The 26923-nt window shown below is 48.1% G+C and overlaps 1 protein-coding gene and 3 non-coding genes across 7 annotated transcripts in view; all 4 read right to left on the reverse strand.

Annotated features, from left to right (window-relative positions):
- The window catches only part of LOC134934796 (transcription factor HES-7.1-like), a 230968-nt gene that overhangs the window by 194251 nt on the left and 9794 nt on the right, over window positions 1-26923 (reverse strand). For 3 of the 4 annotated variants that reach the window (XR_010179810.1, XM_063930153.1, XM_063930152.1), the window contains exon 2: window positions 26712-26868. The gene's annotated coding sequence lies outside the window, so the exon portion shown is untranslated. The remainder of the gene's footprint in view (window positions 1-26711; window positions 26869-26923) is intronic. The other variant, XM_063930154.1, reaches the window with a different exon arrangement.
- On the reverse strand, window positions 1039-1112 carry TRNAI-AAU (transfer RNA isoleucine (anticodon AAU)). The gene has a single exon. It is a non-coding gene; the product is annotated as a tRNA-Ile (tRNA).
- On the reverse strand, window positions 9131-9201 carry TRNAG-GCC (transfer RNA glycine (anticodon GCC)). The gene has a single exon. It is a non-coding gene; the product is annotated as a tRNA-Gly (tRNA).
- TRNAG-GCC (transfer RNA glycine (anticodon GCC)) lies at window positions 10415-10485 on the reverse strand. Its single transcript has one exon. It is a non-coding gene; the product is annotated as a tRNA-Gly (tRNA).

The following is a 26923-nucleotide window of genomic DNA, read 5'->3' on the forward strand; positions in this document are numbered from 1 at the left end:
CATATGGTATTTTGGATATTAAAGTGTGTATTAATTTTACATATTGGCTACAATTATCCTATGTTAGCAATTGGGTAGCATCACTCAAACTCTGTCTTGGAGATCATCAATGGTAATGAATCCTGGATCTACAATTTCAACCCTAAGAACAAATAACAGTCAGTCCAGTGGACCCCAGTTGTAGGTGCGCCACCACAGAAGTTGCGATGGCAGTTGTTTTTATGGCCAGGACTGGTCATGTAGCTACCGTACCACTCGTTCAACACCCTATCACTAAGGACTGGTACGCCAACCAATGCCTGCCGCAAGTGATGGAAAACATTTCTAGGCATTGTCCAAGAACTCACGCTCTTCTCCATCATGACAATGCACCTGCCCACAAGTCCAGGAAAGTGGTGGATTTTCTGGACCATGAATGCTTCCGGGAGCTTGGTCATCTAATGTACAGTCCAGACATGCCCCCCTGTGACTTCTTTGTGTTCCCACAAATCAAGCACAAGATGTGTGGGATTAATTTTGAGTCACCGGAAGTTGCAGCGGAGACCTTCATCCAGCATATAGAAGACATACCTGGTACAGACTGGTCCAGCTGCTTCACCAAGTGGTTTGAGCACATGCATCTTTTCATGCACCTCTCCAGCGAATACTTTGAAAAAAATATACTGTTCACTTTGTAAATAAAATACTTTTTGTGCGTCCAGAAACTTATTGCACACTCCTCGTAGGAAATAACAATCGTGGAAATAAGTATTTTACTAGGTGATGCATAAACAGTTCACAATAAGAGGGTATACAAACAGATGTGTCAAATCAGCATCAATAACACAAGATAAATATGCATATATACAGTAAGTACAATGCTGTATAACAATGGCTATAACTGATTGGTGGAAGGTCCATGTTAATGGACCTGGAACTTTTCAACATGTTGTTAATTATGTTTTTAGAGATGTGTTAGATCAATTTCTAAAGTGCTACGGAATATCTGTGCTCTGCATAAAAACTTACAGTACCTTCAACACTGGGCAAAAACAACACTGGCCCGTACGGGGATCGAACCCGCGACCTTGGCGTTATTAGCACCACGCTCTAACCAACTGAGCTAACCGGCCATATGAAAGCAGCTTAACCATTCCTGGGTTTCCCAAACTATTAGCAACATCTAATGTTAATTAGAAAGAATTGATCATATGTACGGTCGGATAATAAGCATAAAGCTTTCAATCAGCTTGAGGGTGGAGCCACTCTGAACCACAAATGCAGATTGTTCTGGTGGTTGATGCATCTGAAACATCTCTGCTCTTTCTCACTATCTACCCTGCCTGTCTCCTTCCCAGTGGCGGATCTTGCCACGGGCAAGCAGGACTTTTGCCCGGGGCGCCGCCTTCCGGAGGGCGCTGGCGCCATCCGGAGGGCGCCGCACCGTGGCAAGATCCGCCACTGCTGCCCGCTGTGTCCCTGTCCGCCTCCGCTGCCGTCCCCGTCCGCCTCCTGAAGGGAACTAGACGCTATGCGTCTAGTTTCCCTTCCTGGAGAGGACCTTTGCTGAGCGGTGCGCGATGACGTCATCGCGCACCGCACAGCAAAGGTCCTCTCTACGAAGGGAACTAGACTCATAGCGTCTAGTTTCCCTTCGTGGAGAGGACCTTTTGCTGTGCGGTGCGCGATGACGTCATCGCGCACCGCTCAGCATTCAAGCGGCGCTTTTAATGTACAGGGGGCGTAATTGGCCACGCCCCCTGTATTAGGCCACGCCCCATTTCCTGCCCGGGGCGCTCTGCGCCCTTGAACCGGCCCTGCTCCTTCCACTCCACACAGCTAACATCTCTACTCTCTCTCACTATCCTGCCTGTCTCCTTCCACGCCACACAGCTTACATCTCTACTCTCTCTCACTATCCTGCCTGTCTCCTTCCACGCCACACAGCTTACATCTCTGCTCTCTCTCACTATCCTGCCTGTCTCCTTCCACGCCACACAGCTTACATCTCTACTCTCTCTCACTATCCTGCCTGTCTCCTTCCACTCCACACAGCTTACATCTCTGCTCTCTCTCATTATCCTGCCTGTCTCCTTCCACTCCACACAGCTTACATCTCTACTCTCTCTCACTATCCTGCCTGTCTCCTTCCACTCCACACAGCTTACATCTCTGCTCTCTCTAACTATCCTGCCTGTCTCCTTCCACTCCACACAGCTTACATCTCTGCTCTCTCTCATTATCCTGCCTGTCTCCTTCCACTCCACACAGCTTACATCTCTGCTCTCTCTAACTATCCTGCCTGTCTCCTTCCACTCCACACAGCTTACATCTCTGCTCTCTCTCATTATCCTGCCTGTCTCCTTCCACTCCACACAGCTTACATCTCTGCTCTCTCTCACTATCCTGCCTGTCTCCTTCCACTCCACACAGCTTACATCTCTGCTCTCTCTCACTATCCTGCCTGTCTCCTTCCACTCCACACAGCTTACGGGGGTAATTCCAAGTTGATCGCAGCAGGAAATTATTTAGCAGTTGGGCAAAACCATGTGCACTGCAGGTGGGGCAGATATAACATTTGCATAGAGAGTTAGATTTGGGTGGGTTATTTTATTTCTGTGCAGGGTATATACTGGCTGCTTTATTTTTACACTGCAAATTAGATTGCAGATTGAACACACCACACCCAAATCTAACTCTCTCTGCACATGTTATATCTGCCTCCCCTGCAGTGCACACGGATTTGCCCAATTGCTAACAGAATTCCTGCTGCGATCAACTTGGAATTACCCCCCTACATCTCTACTCTCTCTCACTATCCTGCCTGTCTCCTTCCACTCCACATAGCTTATGCCTCTTCTACCTCTCACTATCCTGCCTGTCTCCTTCCACTCCACACAGCTTACATCTCTGCTCTCACTCACTATCCTGCCTGTCTCATTCCACTCCACACAGCTTACATCTCTGCTCTCTCTCATTATCCTGCCTGTCTCCTTCCACTCCACACAGCTTACATCTCTGCTCTCACTCACTATCCTGCCTGTCTCCTTCCACTCCACACAGCTTACATCTCTACTCTCTCTCACTATCCTGCCTGTCTCCTTCCACGCCACACAGCTTACATCTCTACTCTCTCTCACTATCCTGCCTGTCTCCTTCCACTCCACACAGCTTACATCTCTGCTCTCTCTCATTATCCTGCCTGTCTCCTTCCACTCCACACAGCTTACATCTCTGCTCTCACTCACTATCCTGCCTGTCTCCTTCCACTCCACACAGCTTACATCTCTACTCTCTCTCACTATCCTGCCTGTCTCCTTCCACGCCACACAGCTTACATCTCTACTCTCTCTCACTATCCTGCCTGTCTCCTTCCACTCCACACAGCTTACATCTCTGCTCTCTCTCATTATCCTGCCTGTCTCCTTCCACTCCACACAGCTTACATCTCTACTCTCTCTCACTATCCTGCCGGTCTCCTTCCACGCCACATAGCTTACATCTCTGCTCTCACTCACTATCCTGCCTGTCTCATTCCACTCCACACAGCTTACATCTCTGCTCTCTCTCATTATCCTGCCTGTCTCATTCCACTCCACACAGCTTACATCTCTACTCTCTCTCACTATCCTGCCTGTCTCCTTCCACTCCACACAGCTTACATCTCTGCTCTCTCTCACTATCCTGCCTGTCTCCTTCCACTCCACACAGCTTACATCTCTACTCTCTCTCACTATCCTGCCTGTCTCCTTCCACGCCACACAGCTTACATCTCTACTCTCTCTCACTATCCTGCCTGTCTCCTTCCACTCCACACAGCTTACATCTCTGCTCTCTCTCACTATCCTGCCTGTCTCCTTCCACTCCACACAGCTTACATCTCTACTCTCTCTCACTATCCTGCCTGTCTCCTTCCACGCCACACAGCTTACATCTCTACTCTCTCTCACTATCCTGCCTGTCTCCTTCCACTCAACACGGCTTACATCTCTGCTCTCTCTCACTATCCTGCCTGTCTCCTTCCACGCCACACAGCTTACATCTCTGCTCTCTCTCATTATCCTGCCTGTCTCCTTCCACTCCACACGGCTTACATCTCCGCTCTCTCTCACTATCCTGCCTGTCTCCTTCCACTCCACACAGCTTACATCTCTGCTCTCTCTCACTATCCTGCCTGTCTCCTTCCACTCCACATAGCTTATGCCTCTTCTACCTCTCACTATCCTGCCTGTCTCCTTCCACTCCACACAGCTTACATCTCTGCTCTCACTCACTATCCTGCCTGTCTCATTCCACTCCACACAGCTTACATCTCTACTCTCTCTCACTATCCTGCCTGTCTCCTTCCACTCCACACAGCTTACATCTCTGCTCTCTCTCACTATCCTGCCTGTCTCCTTCCACTCCACACAGCTTACATCTCTACTCTCTCTCACTATCCTGCCTGTCTCCTTCCACGCCACACAGCTTACATCTCTACTCTCTCTCACTATCCTGCCTGTCTCCTTCCACTCAACACGGCTTACATCTCTGCTCTCTCTCACTATCCTGCCTGTCTCCTTCCACGCCACACAGCTTACATCTCTACTCTCTCTCACTATCCTGCCTGTCTCCTTCCACGCCACACAGCTTACATCTCTACTCTCTCTCACTATCCTGCCTGTCTCCTTCCACGCCACACAGCTTACATCTCTGCTCTCTCTCACTATCCTGCCTGTCTCCTTCCACGCCACACAGCTTACATCTCTGCTCTCTCTCATTATCCTGCCTGTCTCCTTCCACTCCACACAGCTTACATCTCTGCTCTCTCTAACTATCCTGCCTGTCTCCTTCCACTCCACACAGCTTACATCTCTGCTCTCTCTCATTATCCTGCCTGTCTCCTTCCACTCCACACAGCTTACATCTCTACTCTCTCTCACTATCCTGCCTGTCTCCTTCCATTCCACACGGCTTACATCTCTACTCTCTCTCACTATCCTGCATGTCTCCTTCCACTCCACACAGCTTACATCTCTACTCTCTCTCACTATCCTGCCTGTCTCCTTCCACTCCACACAGCTTACATCTCTACTCTCTCTCATTATCCTGCCTGTCTCCTTCCACTCCACACAGCTTACATCTCTGCTCTCTCTCACTATCCTGCCTGTCTCCTTCCACTCCACACGGCTTACATCTCTACTCTCTCTCACTATCCTGCCTGTCTCCTTCCACTCCACACAGCTTACATCTCTGCTCTCTCTCACTATCCTGCCTGTCTCCTTCCACTCCACACAGCTTACATCTCTGCTCTCTCTCACTATCCTGCCTGTCTCCTTCCACTCCACACAGCTTACATCTCTAGTCTCTCTCACTATCCTGCCTGTCTCCTTCCACGCCACACAGCTTACATCTCTGCTCTCTCTCACTATCCTGCCTGTCTCCTTCCACGCCACATAGCTTACATCTCTGCTCTCTCTCACTATCCTGCATGTCTCCTTCCACTCCACATAGCTTATACCTCTTCTCCCTCTCACTATCCTGCCTGTCTCACTCCATTCCACACAGCTTACATCTCTGCTCTCTCTCACTATCCTGCCTGTCTCCTTCCACTCCACACAGCTTACATCTCTGCTCTCTCTCACTATCCTGCCTGTCTCCTTCCACTCCACACGGCTTACATCTCTACTCTCTCTCACTATCCTGCCTGTCTCCTTCCACTCCACACGGCTTACATCTCTACTCTCTCTCATTATCCTGCCTGTCTCCTTCCACTCCGCACAGCTTACATCTCTACTCTCTCTAACTATCCTGCCTGTCTCCTTCCACTCCACACAGCTTACATCTCTACTCTCTCTCACTATCCTGCCTGTCTCCTTCCACTCCACACGGCTTACATCTCTGCTCTCTCTCATTATCCTGCCTGTCTCCTTCCACTCCACACAGCTTACATCTCTGCTCTCTCTCATTATCCTGCCTGTCTCCTTCCACTCCACACAGCTTACATCTCTGCTCTCTCTCATTATCCTGCCTGTCTCCTTCCACTCCACACAGCTTACATCTCTGCTCTCTCTCACTATCCTGCCTGTCTCCTTCCACTCCACACAGCTTACATCTCTGCTCTCTCTCACTATCCTGCCTGTCTCCTTCCACTCCACACAGCTTACATCTCTGCTCTCTCTCACTATCCTGCCTGTCTCCTTCCACTCCACACAGCTTACATCTCTGCTCTCTCTCACTATCCTGCCTGTCTCCTTCCACTCCACACAGCTTACATCTCTGCTCTCTCTCACTATCCTGCCTGTCTCCTTCCACTCCACACGGCTTACATCTCTGCTCTCTCTCACTATCCTGCCTGTCTCCTTCCACTCCACACAGCTTACATCTCTACTCTCTCTCACTATCCTGCCTGTCTCCTTCCACTCCACACAGCTTACATCTCTACTCTCTCTCACTATCCTGCCTGTCTCCTTCCACTCAACACGGCTTACATCTCTACTCTCTCTCACTATCCTGCCTGTCTCCTTCCACTCAACACGGCTTACATCTCTGCTCTCTCTCACTATCCTGCCTGTCTCTGCTCCCTCTCACTATGCTGCATGTCTCACTCCACTCCACACAGCTTATGTATTTTCTCCCTCTCACTTTCCTACATGTCTCATTCAACGCCACACAGCTTGTCTCTGCTTCCTCTCCCTATCCAGTCTGTCTCCTTCCACTCCACATGACTTATGTATTTTCTCTCTCTCACTGTCCTGCATGTCTCCTTCCACTCCACACGGATTATGTCTTTTATCCCTCTCACTGTCCTGCATGTCTCATTCCTCTCAACACAGTTTATGTCTCTGTCCCCATCACTATCCCGCCTGTCTTCATCCACTTCACACATCTTATGTCCATACCTCCTAACATCCTGAACTAGTAAATCGTGACTCTACTGCGCAGCAGAGTCATGTGCTCCCGAAAGGGGATGTGGCCTCAGTAAAGGGGCATGGCTTAGCAGGAATGCTGCAACTGCGAGACACACATTCTGTTTTCATCACTAAGGGGGCATGCCCTGTGATCTATGAGCTGCTGGCCATGCCCCCTGCCTTCCGTGAATAGATGCTGCGCCCCACTATACCACCACTGTTCGGTGCTATGCCGCAGGGTTCATCCCCCGCTGGTTAGGCAGGCCAGAGGGGATCGGTATGCGATCCCAGCGCACAGGATACCGAATGTCAGTATACCGACATTGTCATCTCGGGCGCCAGAATGCCGGCAGGGGGGCGAGCGCAACTAAGCCCCTTTGCGGGCTTGGTGGTGAGCTTAGCTCACCACAGGTTCTATTCACCCTCACCTGCTTCGCCGGTATTCCGGCGGTGGTACAGTACCCCTGTCGTGATCGACGGGCAGCATTTTAACCACATACCGGCCCATAGGCCTGGGCCACAAAGGGCAGCAGGCCCCAGCCACCCACCAATATACTACCACCGTTGGCGATAGGCCGCAGGCCCCATCCACCCTTCACTGGTTAGGCAGGCCAGGGGCCTAAGCCCCAAATGGCGCTAGGCCCTGTTCTGTATTGCCCAGCATTGTTGTGTTACTCTCGTAAATTGTCAATAGGCCGCAGCATTGTATAATCCAGAGCTAGGCCGCTGGTTCTGTTGTTGGGTGTGAAGCCCAGGAGTTGTGGAAGCAGTCAGCCCCCACTAAAGGTAGGCTGCGCTAAGTTCACAGGTTCTCCACAGTCAGGCCACCATTAAATGAAGACTGTTGGCAGGGTGCCTCCTTGTGTTGTTTTTGAGGGTTGTGCTGGGATTTTGTAGATAGAGTGGGTTAGGGAGTGCACCACACCCAGTTTGCAGCGTTTATTGAGTTCATCGGGTAAGCAAGAGATAGGGCCACCTTGAACTGTAGCAGTAGTCAGGTTATACGGGTGGCACATGCTAGGGACCAGCAAGTCAGTAGGGAACCATTGCGCGGGTAGGTTATTGTGTGTGTTTACCCTGCTGGTACGAAGAACAGAACCAACTGCCCGGCAAGGGGACAAGTCCACCTCCAGTGAGCATATTGTGTCTATTGTGTGTTGTCCCTTTCCCTCCCCCCCTTCCATTCAAGCATTTCCATTCAGGTTGTACCCCAGTGCCTCTCACTAAAAAGGGCACAGCCAGTCTGAGGCTAAGAGTGCCAATGATGACCATCCACTGACACCCGTGGAGTTTATCGACATCCAGGGGGTAGGGTTTCCCATTTGTTCCCACAGAGGTTGAGCGTGTCAGCTTCTTTTTCAGGATTGTTTCTTCACTGAACGCATCCAACTCGAGTCCCAGAATTGTCGAGTGAGGCGTCATCGACGACCTGAAGGTGGGAGCAAGTGGTGAGTGAGGTAGATATTCGACACGCCTGCAAGGCAACAGACGCATGCACAATGCTCTCACAGCAGCACTGCATATTTCATTTCTTTTCTGGAGGGGGCATGGCCACGCCCCCAACCCAGATCCTGTACACGGGTCCTTCCCGGGTGAGACCTGCTTGACATCCCTTTCAGACTGGCGGCACCAATCCAGCAAATTGGTTGGTGACATGCCTGGGGGTGGCGCCTGGAGATCAGATCATCTCCAAGCGCCGGCTGTCCCTCTAGCGTCGCCTCTTCCTATAATGTGAATGGGTCCCGGGTCTTATCGACCCGGCAACCCGTTCACAGTGCACCTGACCCGATAATAACCCTGCTTTATTCCCGGGTTGAAACATTGGCAAAGGCAACCCGGTAAATCCGAACAGATCCCTTACACACCGTGAAAGGGGTATCATAAAGGAACCCACCACCTCTGCTGGGATAATGTACTGTGGATTTATCACCTATTCTGTAAAAGAAGTGTTGTCTTATGCTACTTTTCTAGCCCTTAACTCATAGCTGATTTTAGCGACAAAACTCTTCCAATACTTGTTGCTCTGCTGTAAGTAAAAGCTCAGCTTGAGGAATTGATGATGTGGTAGCATTCCTTATTCCACTGTGCAGTGTACTTACTTACTTTACACTGTGCATTATCATCTCTGTATCAACTACTTTACACTGTGCATTATAAAATGTAATGCAATAGATAAATAAAAACATGCACATTAATAGTAAATAGCAGTAGTCCAAACTGCAAATATTATGAAAAGAGACAGAAAAGCAAAATAACATTGTTGCATTGGCCGGGAATCGAACCCGGGCCTCCCGCGTGGCAGGCGAGAATTCTACCACTGAACCACCAATGCTTACATGAACTTGAGCTTTGTAAACGTAACAATCTGAACCATCAGTTTGTTGAGAGACTGGCTCGCAATTTATACCCCTTTCAGACATGCTCAAAATTCCTGGGATTTTGCACATGGACGCGCATCAACCCGGGAATTTGGTATGTCTGAAAGGCACCGACCCGGGAACGGGTCGCCAACACTGCAATTGACCAGGGTATTTCCCGGTACTCAAGTTCCGGGAAGACAACCGGGCTTAGGTATGAAAGGTGCGACCCCGGGAATTTGCTCCCAGATCGCACCTGATTGGCGGGGCTGCCTGGAGGAGGCCGGAGTGAAGAGGGGGCATGTGCCGGCTGCTGTAGTCCATGCTGCTGTGAGTTGAAGCACCCGACGCAGCCAAAAAACAGAGAGGCGCCCGATGCTCCTTTTACTGGTTGTGTTAATCCCAGAGGACAGAATTCACTTATCAGTCCTAAATCCTGATTGAATACTCTGACTCTGTTCTCTGTTTAAGTCCTGACAATGAGTGAACCATTTTGCCCCATGATTTGGCATTTTAGACCTGCAGAAAAGCATAAACTGTCGGAAGGAGGCAGCAATCCTGTGAAACGCGTAAGTATTTTATGTAAAATATGTTGTTTATGATGGTTGCCTTTAAGACACGGATATGATTGGATTACCAACATATGATGAATCTCTAATAAATTACTGGCTTTTTAAAAAGCTCTTTGACTCATCAATTGTATAACCTGGATTCAGCCAGTAAACCATCTCCAAAAGACTTGCTGTGATGGTTAATTGCTCGATATGATAATCAGGTGGACATCCAGAACCAGGTGGATGCAGCACCGTGTGGCTGTCTACAACATATAGATGATATGCAGCGGCTCCCTGCTCCAGCAGGTGTCCTTCCAGCCACTGTTGATCTAAAAAAATTACAGAGTATTCCTGAACACTGTTCAATTCACTTAGAGTTTCGTACAATTCATTTAGCCTCAGACAGCCAAAATGGCTTATAATATTTCTCTGCTTACCAGTCAAGCATTCGCTTCTCAACTCTGCAAAATCAACAACCCACTGCTGTGATGCCTTCCTCACTATTCACGAAAACCTTTGATGAACCAAACAGTGGGGCAATATGCTGTTCAGTTCAGAACTCATGAAATGAGGCTTTGCCAACAACAATCTGGCAAGGATTGTCCGATCAGATTACAGGAAAAAAAAAATCTGCTGCATTGGCCGGGAATCGAACCCGGGCCTCCCGCGTGGCAGGCGAGAATTCTACCACTGAACCACCAATGCTCACATATAGTTACAAAATCACTTAAGAAACAAGTTTGAGATATTCCCACCCCATTATTGTTACCAGAAAATGAGTGAGGCACCACATTGCTATGTAGCGCCACGTCATTTGTAAAACAGGATATATATATATATATATATAGCACAAGGAAATATATAACACTAAGACATACAAGGTAGGAGGGCCCTGCTCAATTAGATAGGAAAAGGTCCCAGTAGATACAAGAGAACCAAATGTGGCTTAGAGTGTAGATTGGGCCAGTTAGTGTGGGTAGTATAGGTGGAAGTAGGCTAAGCTCTAATAAAGAGATGGTCTTTAAGAGAATGTTCAAAGATTTGAAAGCCGTGTGAGACTCTGACCATGTATGGTACAGAATTCCATAAGTTTGTAGGAGTAGCAGAATGGAGAAGTCTTATCGGTGAGCAAAACAGGTTGTTACCAGAGACAAGTCTGATAGGCGAGTGAGAGGTGGTTACCAGAACCAAATACAATTGATGAAAAAGGATAAAGCAATATGTGCCAAGCTAGTCAGCTTCTGTTGTTGAAGAAGCTTCTGACCTGCACACCTCTTTGCTAGCTAATTACACACTCTGTGTGCTTTTTAATGAACCGTTATAGCTAGGACTAGTATGGTGAGGAGTGTCGCCTCTGCACTCTTTTCACACTTCTCCATACTGGGGTAAAGTGAGACGATAACAGAAGGAGAACACTGGACAATGGGGGTAATTCTGAGTTGATTGTAGCAGCAAGTTTATTAGCAATTGGGCAAAACCATGTGCACTGCAGGGGGGGCAGATATAACATTTGCAGAGAGGGTTAGATTTGGGTGGGTTATTTTGTTTCTGTGCAGGGTAAATACTGGCTGCTTTATTTTTACACTGCAATTTAGATTTCAGTTTGAAAACACCCCATCCTAGTCTAACACTCTCTGCACGTTATATCTGCTCCCCTGCAGTGCACATGGTTTTGCCCAACTGCTAACAAATTTCCTGCTGCGATCAACTCAGAATTAGGCCCCATGTGAACTGCAAACGAGTGTAAAAGATCACAAAAACTGATAAGGGGCAGAGAGACGCAGAAATGTGCTCAGTAGTTATCACCTATCAATAAAGAAGTTCTATAGAGCAAAACTCTGGGGGCTCCTTAGAAATAGTTTTTGGGAAAATTTTTCTGTGTTCTTTGGTTGACCACGCAGGCTGAAATATCACCAATGCTACTGAGAGCGTTGCCCGATATTCCATTGTTTATACTCCCAAGAGGACCACAAAAAAAGTGAATACTACTGGAGAATTACCAGGAAATTATGTGATCCATTAATGTTATATGAGGACATAGCATCAATCGTGTACCGGCATTTTTACCATAGTTTTAAAAGACCAATAACTCTAAAGGTGGGTACACACTAGTAGATATATCTGCAGATCAATTGATCTGCAGATATATCTATGTACGGATCGGGCAGTGTGCTGTGCATACACACTGCCTGATCCGTCGGGGGACTGACGTCATGAACTGGGCGGGCGGGCGCCCGCCCAATTCACCTGTCAATCACCGCCGGCCGCCGCAGCATGTGTACGGGCGGTCGTCCGTACACACACAGCGACGCACCAATATATCGTTAGATATATTGGCCGTCGGCTGTGCTGCGCAGCCGACGCGATACGTCTGTGAACGACGGAGTTCACAGACGTATCGCCCGTACACACTGGCCGACGGTCCCGCGATGTATCGGCCGTTCAAGAGAACGGCCGATATATCGACCAGTGTGTACGGGCCTTAACATGCCAATTATCTATAATAAACCGCCTACTAGCAGCATTCACAATTAAAATAATATGTAATATGCAGGCTCTATACTAAAAAAGTTAACAAATGAATAAACATATACAGATTGAGGGTACCATATCCGAAAATATCCGATATGTTCGGAAATCCAATTTTTTTTTAGCACGACTTGAGATAGTGACACATTTGCTATCTAATGGTTCAATTATTTCTTAACATTCCTTATATAGCGCAGCAAATTCTGTTGCGCTTTACAATTGGAAACAACAATGAAAACGGAAACTGGGTAATAACAAACAGTCATAGAGGTAGGAAGGCCCTGCTCACAAGCTTACAATCTATAAGGAAATAGGCATTGATACACAAAGATAAGTGCTACCTATTGCACAATAGTCCACCAGATTGCAAAGGTTCTTGGTGGGCTGCATGATATGGCCACACAGCAACGATGAAGTGGCGTCAGGAGCAAGGGATAAGTTAAGAGAAAATATGTGGGGATATGTGTGGACTGTACAGAGGGGATGTAACTGGATATGAAAGTATATGAAGGTTATGTGAGCGGTTCCAGAATTTTCTAAAATTGCCTGAAGAGGTGAGAGGAGAGTCTTAATGTGCATGGTAGAGCATTCCACAGTGTGGGTGCAGCCTGAAGAAAGTCTTGCAATCGTGAATGGCAGCGAGTGTGGATGAGAGACATAGATCTTGCGTGAAGAGTGAAGATGTCGGGTTGGGAGATTTTGAGATAAGTGAAGAGATGTACAGTAGTTTGGTTAATGGCCTTGTGTGTGAGTAAAAGTACACTGCTCAAAAAAATAAAGGGAACACTTAAACACAATGTAACTCCAAGTCAATCACACTTCTGTGAAATCAAACTGTCCACCTAGGAAGCAACACTGATTGACAATCAATTTCACATGCTGTTGTGCAAATGGAATAGACAACAGGTGGAAATTATAGGCAATTAGAAAGACACCCCCAATAAAGGAGTTGTTCTGCAGGTGGTGACCACAGACCACTTCTCAGCTCCTATGCTTTCTGGCTGATGTTTTGGTCACTTTTGAAAGCTGGCGGTGCTTTCACTCTAGTGGTAGCATGAGACGGAGTCTACAACCCACACAAGTGGCTCAGGTAGTGCAGCTCATCCAGGATGGCACATCAATGCGAGCTGTGGCAAGAAGGTTTGCTGTGTCTGTCAGCGTAGTGTCCAGAGCATGGAGGCGCTACCAGGAGACAGGCCAGTACATCAGGAGACGTGGAGGAGGCCGTAGGAGGGCAACAACCCAGCAGCAGGACCGCTACCTCCGCCTTTGTGCAAGGAGGAACACGAGGAGCACTGCCAGAGCCCTGCAAAATGACCTCCAGCAAGCCACAAATGTGCATGTGTCTACTCAAACGATCAGAAACAGACTCCATGAGGGTGGTATGAGGGCCCGACGTCCACTGGTGGGGGTTGTGCTTACAGCCCAACACCGTGCAGGACGTTTGGCATTTGCCAGAGAACAAAAAGATTGGCAAATTTGCCACTGGCGCCCTGTGCTCTTCACAGATGAAAGCAGGTTCTCCCTGAGCACATGTGACAGACGTGACAGAGTCTGGAGACGCCAAGGAGAACGTTCTGCTGCCTGCAACATCGTCCAGCATGACCGGTTTGGCAGTGGGTCAGCCCAGCCCTCCATGTGCTTGCCAGAGGTAGCCTGACTACCATTAAATACCGAGATGAGATCCTCAGACCCCTTGTGAGACCATATGCTGGTGCGGTTGGCCCTGGGTTCCTCCTAATGCAAGAAAATGCTAGACCTCATGTGACTGGAGTGTGTCAGCAGTTCCTGCAAGACGAAGGCATTGATGCTATGGACTGGCCCACCCGTTCCCCAGACCTGAGTCCAATTGAGCACATCTGGGACATCATGTCTCGCTCCATCCACCATCAGACTGTCCAAGAGTTGCACCACAGACTGTCCAGGAGTTGGCGGATGCTTTAGTCCAGGTCTGGAAGGAGATCCCTCAGGAGACCATCCGCCACCTCATCAGGAGCATGCCCAGGCATTGTAGGGAGGTCATACAGGCACGTGGAGGCCACACGCACTACTGAGCCTCATTTTGACTTGTTTTAAGGACATTACATCAAAGTTGGATCAGCCTGTAGTGTGTTTTTCCACTTTAATTTTGAGGGTGACTCCAAATCTATACCTCCATGGGTTAATAAATTTGATTTCCATTGATAATTTTTGTGTGATTTTGTTGTCAGCACATTCAACTATGTAGAGAACAAAGTATTTAATAAGAATATTTCATTCATTCAGATCTAGGATGTGTTATTTTAGTGTTCCCTTTATTTTTTTGAACAGTGTATTTTATATGGAATACGTTAGAATACAGGTAACCAATTTAGGGACTGAAAGAGTGGATCCGCAGAGGATGAACGTATAGCGAGGAAGATCAGCCTCGCAGCTGCATTCAGAATGGATTGTAGTGGCGAGAGTCTCTTTTTTTGGTAAGACCAGTAAAAAGACTATTGCAGTAATCAATGCTAATCTCATGATAATGAGAACAGGGATTAGAGTTTTTGAAGTGTCTTGTGTAAGGTATGGTCATATTTTGGATATGTTTCTTAGATGCATGTAGCATGATTTTGAGCTGCGTGCAAAGACACTGGACTGCTCATATAGGAGGTCAAACTCGGAGAAAATATACCCGCGTCCGGCTCCCAATCAGCCCATCAGAATCAAGAAAAGTGACTTGTCTACCACATCTAAGGTTTGTACACCTGTACAGATGAGTCATTGGCTGATATCCTTTCTGCTCCCCAACAATCCCTAATACAAGAAAAGTTAACACTTTAAATAAAGTTGTGAGCAGGCCAAATTTGGCTTTTGACATCCTGATGCCTGGGAGCTTTGGAGCTGAGCATTTCCCGGAGTGGCGTGTGACATTAACACGGGGATGCCAATTACTGAACTTGTGTCGCCTTTGTTTTGGGATGAGGTAATTAAGAAGTGTGTCCAGGGTAGATATAAAACCATTGTGCCACAATTGCCCTGTTGCCTTTCGCTATTTCTGACACCTCTAAAGAGTCTTTGGTTTCCCATCATCAGATCCTCCAGCACTTAGCTGGATTCCCATAGTCAGGCTACGGTCAAATACAAAGGTCACTGCACCAGTGATAAGCACCAGTACGAGCCCTTGAGTGCTTACCAGTTAAATATAAGTACTGAGATGCTACCATTTACATGGGCAGAATCATTCAAACGGGGAAGTGCTTTCCACACAGCAACTACGGTGCCAAACACACAAAATCTGGGTAGCACTTGTGTCAGGCTCCCAGCTGCGACCCGCGGTATTGGTCTACAAGCGGTATCAGACTGAGCGCCTTTCTTAATGCTGGGTACACACTAGGCCAACCCGATGTGTTGCGCCTGACGTCACAACTGGGCCAGCATTTACATGTGCCTGGCCAGGTCAGATGTCAGTCACCGGCGGCCTCTGCAGCGAGTGTATGGGCAGTCTGCAGATTGTCCGTACATACAGCACGATGCGCCGATATATATCTGCAGAACAAATTGCCGTCGGCTGTGCTGCAGGGCTGACGTAATATGTCTGTGAACAACGTCATTCACTGACATATCCGGGGTTACACACCTGTTGGCGCGCCCGTGATATATCGTCCGTTCAGTTGAACGGCTGATATATCGGGCAGAGTGTACCCAGCTTAAGACGCCGGGACTCCCCAGCTGCAAACGAATTTGCAGTGGCTGACTAGGCAACACCAACACACCTAGGTCCCGTCACACCTACGTTTTTCTCGCCAATCCCCACTTCGTTACATCCCCCGAAATGCTGAATACCTATCACTCACTGCGAATAAATCCTCTGCGTGCGCTATCGCTATTCAATAGTACAGTGCGGCTTGGCGCGTGCAGCGGCAAAAAATTGCTTCACTGCATTCAACATCAACAATGCATCTGCCTCTGTATTGCTTTTCAAGCCTTTAGATCAGGGGTGGGGAACCTCCGGCCCGCGGGCTGTATAAGGCCCACAAAGCCACTTGATCCGGCCCGGCCAGGCTCACCTAACCGAGGGAGATGCCGGGCGCCCGCTGAGATTTTGTTACCAGGGGGCCCCCGGCTCCTTCCCCTCAGCAGCAGCCGGAGGCAGGAGCTCACTCCTGAGCTCCGGCTTAGGCAGTGTACGTGTGCGGCGCTATGGGAGAGACGTCATGATGACTCTCCCACAGTTCCAAGGAGTGGGCGGCCGGGCGGAGGGCAGCGGTCCGGAAGCAGGAGCGAGGCTGGTGAGTATTGTGAGGTTTTTTTTCTTTTAATGTGTGTGTGTAAGGGGCGCTACTAGGGGGCATATCCAATTGGGCATATTTAACGGGGCATAACAACTGACTGAGGCATAACAACTGACTGGGGGCATATCAGAATCAGCTTTATTGGCCAGGTATACTTGCGTATACTAGGAATTTGTCTTCGGTTTGCTATACAACAGAACAGCCAAGTAGGTAAGAGATAAGCAGGTTGTGGTGGTGGTGGAGGGCAAGTAAAGTCACACAGATAGGTATACCGTACATGTACGTCTAGTCAGTCAATGTTCTGGAGTTCAGCAGGTGGACCGCTTGGGGAAAGAAACTTTTGAGGCTTCTGGTGGACCTGGCAGGGACGGCCCTGTAACGCCTGCCTGAAGGTAGCAAGTTAAACATGCTGTGGCCGGGGTGTAGCTGGTCTTTTACTATCTTCATTGGCCGCTTTTTAGCTCTGGACAGGTACAGGTCCTGGACTGTGGGAAGGTCGGCCCTGATGATCTTCTCTGTGGTTCTGACCACCTTTTGGAGCCTGCATCTGTCCCTCGCATTGGCGGAGATGTACCATACCAGTATCGAGAAGCACAGTACCGACTCCACAATCACAGAGAAGAAGAGCAGAGGCTTCTGTGGGATGTTCAACTTCCTTAGTTGCCTTAGGAAGAACCTCTGCTGCGCTTTCCGAACAGTGGTGTCAGCGTTGGACCTCCATTTAAGAGATTGTGGTCCTTAGAAACTTGAAGGAGTCTACTAGTGATACCACACTGTCAGCAATCGTTAGCGGAGGTGCACTTGATGACTTCTTCCTGAAGTCCACTATCATCTCGACAGTTTTGAGGGGGTTTAGCTCAAGGTTGTTGTGGATGCACCACTGGGCCAACCGGTCTACTTACTGTCTATAGGTCGATTCGTCCCCGTCCTTGATGAGGCTGATGACGGTGGTGTCATTGGCGAATTTGATGATCTTTACTGATTGTGCCTCTGAGGTGCAGTCATTTGTGTACAGGGAGAAGAGCAGGGGTGAGAGGACACAGCCCTGAGGGGCCCCTGTACTATCTAATGGGACATAACAAGTAACTGGGGGCATATGTACTCGGGGCATAACAACTGACTGGGGGTATATCTACTGGGGCATAACTACTGACTTGGGGCATAACTACTGGGGGCAGGCTAATTTTTAAGTTGATAATTTTTGTATGGCCCCCGAAGGATTTTATAAATATCCAGCAAGCTACACTGCATCTGTTATCATATATGACTTTCATGAATGCTTAGCAATAGGTATGTCTAGCTTATTAATCATTAGCAGATTTAAGCAAACTTTATTTTTTGCATTTGGGGAATGTGTGATGGTTTCATACCCCCACACCATTTGTCTGTGTAAGTTTTATTGCTTTAAATGGGTGATGGGCTAGGGGTGGGTCCAATCAATCAATGTGCTTACATACACATGTTTGTTGCTCTTTATATTAGTTTGTAGTCTAGCTGAAACAGCGTAGCTGATTCAGTGTGGGGTGAAAGCTTTCAAAGGGAGAAACTTTCTAAGGGTGTCATCTGTGACTTTTACTGGACTTCTACTGGACGGAAACTGAAAGGAAGCACCATCAATTGCACACAAAAAAACAACACAAACCCCCAATACTTGGACTGCAGCTACAAATGTTTGTTTACTCCTAATATTCTCCAAACCTCACTTATTTGGAAAACTATACATTCACTTTCTGCACAAACACCTGCATTGCAACTTCTACTCTGACCCTGCAAACACCTGGACAACAAATGGGTCACTGAGAAGCATATTTAATGAAGTAACACTGACTTGCAGTTTGCCAACACTGTGTAATTTTCCAACTAACATCAGCAAATATTTGATTTACTGTTACCTGTAGATACTAACGACAGTTTAACATTGAATTTATTTCTGCAAACTTCACTGCTCTCTTATTCAGCCACCACTCCTCCTCCTACTCTCATTTTGCTACCACTATTTACCCCATCCACACTATGGCCAGGCTGGCAACATCCCTCATTAATCCTCGTCTTCCTATTCCTTTTTTCTGTCCCCTGTTACCACCTCTATCCCTCTCTCCCAGTCTCCTACATCTCATGCTGTCTCCTCTCCTCTGTCTGCCTCCCTACCCCTCCTCTTCTGTTTCCCCACTGCAATTAACTTCTGCCCCTTCACACCATTTATACCCCAGCACTCAACCCTGCTCTCTCCCTCCTCTGCCTGTCTCCTCACCTCTCCTCCACCAGTATCATACTGCACTCCCTCCCTGCCTCACTCCTGCAGTCTCCCTTCCTAGCCAAGGCCCCAGCACCATCAATTCACCCTCTTTATCCCTTCCTTCCCCATCAAGCTTACCTCAACGCCATAGCAATCCAGATAATCTCATTCACATCTCTCCAACAAACTCATACCCCCTATCCTGTGCACTCTGGAATGCCAGATCTGTTTGCAACAAATTGACCCCCACTCACGACCTCTTCATATCCAACTCCCTGCACCTCCTGGCCATTACTGAAACCTGGATTACACCCTATGACACCGCTTCTCCTGCTTCTCTCTCGGCTGGGGGCCTTACATTCTCACACACACCCCGACCTGGGGGTCGTCATGGGGGTGGTGTTGGGATCCTTTTACCCTCAAGCTACACATACCAACTTATACCTCCAGAACCATCTCTTACATTCTCTACATTTGAGGTCCATGTAATTCGCCTCTACCAACCCACTAATCTTCGAGTTGCTGTCATTTACCGTCCACCTGGCATTTCCTCTAAATTCCTCGACAACTTTGCTTCCTGGCTACCTCACTTTCTCTCTTCTGACATTCCCACCATTATCCTAGGTGATTTCAACATCCCTATCGATAACCCCACAAAACCACCTGCCTCTAAACTCCTTAACCTCACATCTTCACTTGGTCTCTCCCAGTGGACCAGCTCACCCTCCCATGTGAACGGGAGCTCACTGGATCTGGTTTTCACTCACCGCTGTGTTATTTCTGATTTCTCCAATTCCCCTTTTCCCCTCTCTGACCACCACTTGCTCTCATTCAACTTATCTATCTCTGCTCCCCCATCTCTCCCTCCTAAGGCTACCATCACTAAGCGTAATATTGAGGCTATTGACACCTCATCCCTATACTCCCTGTTTGACTCGCTTCTCTCTCCTCTTCTCTCTCTCACATGCCCTGAACAAGCCACATCTCTATACAATGCATCTCTTACTTCAGCCCTTGACTCTGTTGCTCCACCAACCACTATTCACCCTCGCAGATCAACACCTCAACCCTGGCACACCAAATGCACCAGATATCTACAAAAATGCTCACGTACTGCCGAGCGACACTGGAGGAAGTCACGCTCTCAAGCAGACTTCCTCCATTTCAAATTCATGCTCTCATCCTTCAGTGCTGCCCTTTCCCTTGCTAAACAATCATACTTCAAAATCCTTGCCATTGTTAACTCCCTCCTCTGCCCACCACCACCTCCTCTCCCTTCCTCATTGTCTGCTCTTGACTTTGCCACTTACTTCACATTCAAGATTGACTCCATACGTCAGGACATCACATCCCACCAGTCCAGCAACCAGCCACCACCCATCCTTTGCCACCCCTCCCCTACCCTCTTACCAACTCTGACATCTTTCTCCCTAGTATCTGGTGAGGAAGTCATGGCCCTCATACACTCCTCCCCCCCCACAACCTCCCCACTCGACCCTATCCCCTCCCACCTCCTTCGCTACCTCTCCCCTTCTGCCTGTTCCCATCTTGCCCACCTTCTCAATCTCTCCCTCTCATCAGGCACTGTCCCCTCTGCCTTCAAGCATGCTCTTGTCTCCCCTATTCTTAAAAAACCTACCCTTGATCCTAACACTCTCTCCAACTATCGACCGATCTCTCTCCTCCCCTTTGCCTCCAAACTTCTTGAGCGTATTGTCTATAATCGCCTTACTGCCTTTCTTTCCTCTCACTCACTGCTTGACCCATACCAGTCTGGTTTCCGCTCTCTCCACTCCACTGAAACTGCCCTCACAAAAGTCTGCAATGACCTCCATGCCGCCTAAGGGCCACTACTCTCTGCTTATTCTTCTTGACCTCTCTGCTGCTTTTGACACTGTGGACCACCCTCTTCTTCTGCAAATCCTTCACTCTCTTGGTCTACGTGATACTGCCCTCTCCTGGCTGTCCTCCTACCTCTCTGATCGTTCCTTCTCTGTCTCCTCTCATGATGCTACCTCGCCCCCACTTCCACTAACTGTTGGTGTCCCCCAAGGTTCTGTTCTTGGGCCTCTCCTTTTCTCTCTCTATACGTCCTCTTTAGGTGAACTCATTAGTTCTTTTAATTTCCAGTATCACCTCTATGCTGATGACACTCAAATCTACCTCTCCTCCCCTGATCTCTCCACGGCTCTCCTCACTCGTGCCTCTAACTGTCTTTCTGCTATCTCTTCCTGGATGTCCCATCGCTTTCTTAAACTCAACATGTCTAAGACTGAGCTGATCATCTTCCCACCCTCCCGCACAACCTCACCTCCCACAATCTCATTATCCATTGATGGCACGACTATCTCCTCTAGCCCCCAAGTACGCTGTCTTGGTGTAATCCTTGACTCCTCCCTCTCCTTCAAACCACACATTCAGCACCTCTCACAAACCTGTCATTTTCATCTCAAAAACATTTCCAGGATCAGACCTTTTCTCACCCAGGATGCCACTAAGATCATTATTCACTCACTGATTATTTCCAGACTGGACTACTGTAATCTCCTCCTAACTGGCCTCCCTGACAATTACCTCTCTCCACTCCAGTCTATCCTCAATGCTGCTGCTCGGCTCATCTTCCTCACCAAACGCACTACATCCACCTCCCCTCTCCTACTAGCCCTTCACTGGCTTCCCTTCCCCTTCAGAATCCAATTCAAACTTCTCACTCTCACTTACAAAGCTCTCACCCAATCCTCTCCCATTTACATCTCTGACCTTATCTCCCTTTACTCTCCCACCCGTCCTCTTCGCTCTGCTAATGCACGCCGCCTCTCCTGTCTCCTGATTACTTCCTCCCACTCCTATCTCCAAGATTTTTCACGTGCTGCTCCCTTCCTTTGGAATTCTTTACCTCTCCCCCTCAGACTCTCCACAAAACTTCAAACGGGCTCTCAAGACCCATTTCTTTACCAAACCCAGCCAAATCTCATCCTAACCCCCTGTTCCATGCTCTCTATGTACCCCATCTGTGTCACCCCTGTCTGTCTACCCCTACCCCTAGAATGTAAGCTCTCACGAGTAGGGCCCTCTTCCCTCATGTGCTCACCCTTTTCTTCTTTAATAATTCTCAACTGCCCAAATCACAGTTTTTGGGCCACCTGGAACTTATCTCTGTCATTTACTGGTGTAGTTATGCTTAGTTACCCTGTACTTGTCCAAAATTGATTTCAACTGTAAGTCACTGTTTTGATTATGTGCATATGTACTCTGTAATTGGGCGCTGCGGAACCCTTGTGGCGCCATATAAATAAATGATAATAATAATCCATATGGCCCTTGGTAGAAAAAAGGTTCCCCACCCCTGCTTTAGTTTAAATGATGCAATAAACTAAGACAGAGGTTCCCAAACGTGGTCCTCAAGGCACCCCAATGGTCCAGGTTTTAAATGTATCCATGCTTGGCCACAGGTGACTTAATTAGCACCTCAGTCAATTTGATTTAATCATCTGTGCTGAGCCATGGACATACCTAAAACCTGGACTGTTGGGGTGCCTTGAGGACCGCGTTTGGGAACCTCTGAACTAAGATGATTTTTCCCAGCACATGAAGCTTGCTCAGTTTCAATGTGCAGACTCGTAACGCAGACATTAACGTAGCTGAGTGACTATTTGCAACTGTGCATGCTCAAAAATTTCTGAAAACCCTTACGGTGCCTGCGTTACACAGCGTGGACGCACAAAGGTGATATTGAGATCAATTCAGACAGTATCAGAAAGGTGGTGGAAAAGTGGTGGGCATTCCTGGGCTGTGGCTAGCAGTGCACACTAAAAGGTCTGTTCAGTGGGCGTTACGGGAGTGCCGCCGCAGGCATGTCAGAGCAAGTGGCCGGTTCCCGGGCGCACAGCCGTAGGAGGCTATGGTCAGACATACTGTACTCTACTCCAGTTTCCCAAACTCTGCCATTACAGTCCAGGTTTTAAGGATCTCTTTGATTGAGGCCAGATGGTTAGATCAAATTGACTAAGGTACTAATGAAGTCACATGTGCTCCAATATGGATATCCTGGCGGAGTTTGGGGAACTCTACTGTATTGCTTAAATCATTTTGGTTTATTGCTTTCTTTTTCTTTTGTTAGCAAACAAGCAACATCATTCTTTTTTATTGCATTTTTGCTTTGAAATAGCGACCTAACATAAGTCATGCTATCCTGCTGCCGCACTCCTCTTGCCCCCAATAAAGTATATAGCAATAAAATGCATCTGCAGTTAATGAACAAGGTGTTACAATAAATTGTCAGGCTAGCCATCTGTCTGCTGAAGCAGGTTTGGTCCAGCACACTTCTATTCTTGTAATAAAATCTTACCACAAGTGTGGAGTGTGGACAATTATACGTGAATTGAGTTCCTCTCGCCTCTCCATTCTGCTCATACCTCCCTATTGTTCAGTAAAGTGTGACCAGAACAGAAGGGTTTGTCAGGGGTGTGTGAACTACAAGTGAGTGGAACACATCAAAGGGACTACAAAGGGCCATGTAGACACATGCTCAGGAGTCCTAACCTACGGGTTGGGAAGTTTCCTAGAGCAAAACCTTTAGAAACCTTTCTTTGGGAAACAGAACATTTCTCTTTCTTTTAAAGCTGGCCCCACACTCTGATCTATATCTCCGCCAATATTGGATCATTTGCCTGATCCATTTGATTAATACCAGGAGTATTGGCAGACAGTGTACCCGCACGCAGAGGAAGCCATCTCCCAACTAACTGGATCTACGCTCCCAAGTGTGTGGCCCAAATTGGACCAATATCCCTGTCCTTTGTCTCTCAGGCAGAACAGAAGGAGCACCAACCACAACTAATCTGTTTCTGGAATCTCTTTAAATATTGGGGGAGATGTACTAAGCCTTGGGGAGTGATAAAGTATAGCGAGATAAAGTACCAGTCAATCAGCTTCTAACTGCCATGTTACAGGCTGTGCTTGAAAAACGACAGGAGCTGATTGGTTTTGGTATTTTCTCTCTCCACTTTATCACTTTCCAAGGGTTAAGCTGGGTACACACTAGGCGATTTTTATTAGCAATATAGATGATAACGACATTTCTGGACGATATCGTCTAGTGGGTACGCACTATTTTGTCAATGATGCGCACTCCGGCGGGTTGTTGACGAGGTCTTCGGTCGTCTGCACATGTAGGCCGATTTTGATTATATCGTCTGAAACTGCATGTTCGTAGTGGTGGCAGGATGATGTTGCTGAACGATATCGCTAGCGATATTGGGGGTCATTCTGACCCAATTGCACGCTGTAGTTTATCGCAGCGGTGCGATCGGGTCAGAACTGCGCATGGCCGAAAGGCCGTCGGGCCACTACGATCGCCTCTGCCTGATTGACAGGCAGAGGCGGTCGCTGGGTGGGCGGAATGGGAGCGTTTGGCCGCCGTTTCGTGGGTGCGGTCCGGCCAACGCAGGCGTGGCTAGACTGAAAGGGGGGCGGGCCGCAGCGGCTGCGTGACGTCACACGCAGCTGCTGCGGGCCAGGGAGCGATGAGTAGCTCCCGGCCAGCACGCTAAAGCTGCGCTGGTTGGGAGCTACTCTTGAAGTGCAAAGGCATCGCCGCTGTGCGATGCCTTTGCACTTCTGCAGGGGGGGGGGGGGCGGCACTGACATGTGGGGCGGGATAGCCCTGTGCTGGGCGTCCCCCCGCATGTCAGTGTGATTGATCATAACTGTGCTAAATTTCGCACAGCTACGATCATCTCGGAATGACCCCCATTGTTCAGTGTGTATACACTTTCTCGTTTATCCGGAAGTTCAAGGGCAAACACTGACGATATCGCTCATGGGGGGTAATTCTGAGTTGATCGCAGCAGGAACTTTGTTAGCAGTTGGGCAAAACCATGTGCACTGCAGGGGGGGGCAGATATAACATGTGCAGAGAGAGTTAGATTTGGGTGGGTTATTTTGTTTCTGTGCAGGGTAAATACTGGCTGCTTTATTTTTACACTGCAATTTAGATTGCAGATTGAACACACCCCACCCAAATCTAACTCTCTCTGCACATGTTATATCTGCCTCCCCTGCAGTGCACATGGTTTTGCCCAACTGCTAACAAAGTTCCTGCTGTGATCAACTCAGAATCACCCCCAAAGTTCCTGCTGCGATCAACTCAGAATTACCCCCATGGAACATATTGTCTAGTGTACTGTGTACCCAGCCTTAGTACTTTTGTCTCACAATACCAATGGTCTCATTTAAAAGATCTTCTAGAGGCATTTTTATAAAAGAAAAACATATACAAGTTACCACACTCTTGCAGAACCTGAGTCTTCTTCCACCACAGACAGCGAGACAGACAGAGCACAGACAGCAAGTAGATTGTAAGCAGGGCCCTCTTACCTCTTTGGGGGTAAATCAGAGTTGATCGCAGCAGCAAATTTGTTAGCAGTTGGGCAAAACCATATGCCTAATTCAGATCTGTTCGCTCGCTAGCCATTTTTTGCAGCGCTGCGAACAGATAGACGCCGCCTATAGGGGAGTGTATTTTAGCTTTGCAAGTGTGCGATCGCGTGTGCATCCGCCCTGTACAAAAACAGCTTGTGCAGTTTCTGAGTAGCTCTGACCTTACTCAGCCGCTGCGATCACTTCAGCCTATTTGAGCCCGGAATTGACGTCAGACACCCGCCCTGTAAACGCTTTGACACGCCTGCGTTTTTCCAAACACTCCCAGAAAACGGTCAGTTGACACCCACAAACGCCTTCTTCATGTCAATCTCCTTGCGAACGGCTGTGCGAATGGATTCGTCTCTAAAACCAGTGCACAACAACGTCCCGCTGTGCACCCGTACGACGCCCGTGCGCATTGTGGTGCATATGCAGTAGTTACCGGATAGCTGCGCAGCGAAAAATGCTAGCGAGCGAACAGACCTGAATTAGGCCCCATGTGCACTGTAGGTGTGGCAGATGTAACATGTGCAGAGAGAGTTAGATTTGGGTGGGGTATATTGTTTTCTGTGCAGGGTAAATACTGGCTGCTTTATATTTATACTGCAATTAAGATTTCAGTTTGAACACACCCCACCCAAATCTAACTCTCTCTGCACAAAGTGCACGTTATATCTGCCCCCCCTTCCCGCAGTGCACATGGTTCTGAATTAGGCCCTATACCCTCTAACAACGCACATTTTTCTGTGGCTGTGACATAAGCCTCTACTGGTTTTCCTCCAACAGCTCAACCACCCAATTAGCCACAACTAATGGGCCCTACACACTTACCGATTACACTGAGCGATATGAACGATATCTCGTTCATTAATGAACGAGATATCGTTCATATCGCTCAGTGTGTAGGCACCAATGAAGAACGATGGGCGGCCCCACGGCCATTCATCCTTGGTGCCGACTCGTTTATACGTGCAAGCCAATATGGACAATATCGTCCACATTAGGATGCAGGGCTATGGGGCCGGGTGACGTCTGGGAGTGAAGAAACTTCACTCCCCCGCCGCCGTATCGCCCGTCAGGCACCTCGGCGGAAAATGGCCAGTGTGTAGGGCCCATAACAAACGACAATGACCTGCCAATTTTTATTACAACCGACATGCCCATTTCTTAATGAAGAAACACGTACCTTTATACACACAGGCCAACATCACCATGTAATATCCCCCTAGAAAAAGTTTCACTGCAAATTTGATAATTAATAATAATAAAAAAAAAAAAAAACTACTAGACCTGTGCCCCATTCCCCTGACATGTCCACCTACTGGATCTGATTACTGTACTGGGGCATACCTTGAGAATAAAAGTAGCAATAATGTACTGTATCTCCAAGAGTTCAGTGATACAAGGTACACAGGGTATGTGAATGCTACAGCAGACTCTTTCCCAGGGCACAGGGTGATATTAACATGGACTTGTTAATGACCTACCAACAGCTTGTTGTCCACAGACTTAGGACAACTTGTGTCTGGAAGTGTGTCTAACAATGACTGTTCTCACCCCCAGGTCTCCGACAGCTTTGATCTCTTACAAATGTCCCCAAGTGGTGACTCTGTCCAGTTTCCCGTCAGTTTTCCACTTCTGTGCCTAGAAGTAAAGAGGAGGAGGATGCAAAAGCTCATCAACATATGATAGATATATA

The sequence above is a fragment of the Pseudophryne corroboree genome, chromosome 6 (assembly GCF_028390025.1).
Source record: "Pseudophryne corroboree isolate aPseCor3 chromosome 6, aPseCor3.hap2, whole genome shotgun sequence".
NCBI classification, from domain to species: domain Eukaryota; kingdom Metazoa; phylum Chordata; class Amphibia; order Anura; family Myobatrachidae; genus Pseudophryne; species Pseudophryne corroboree.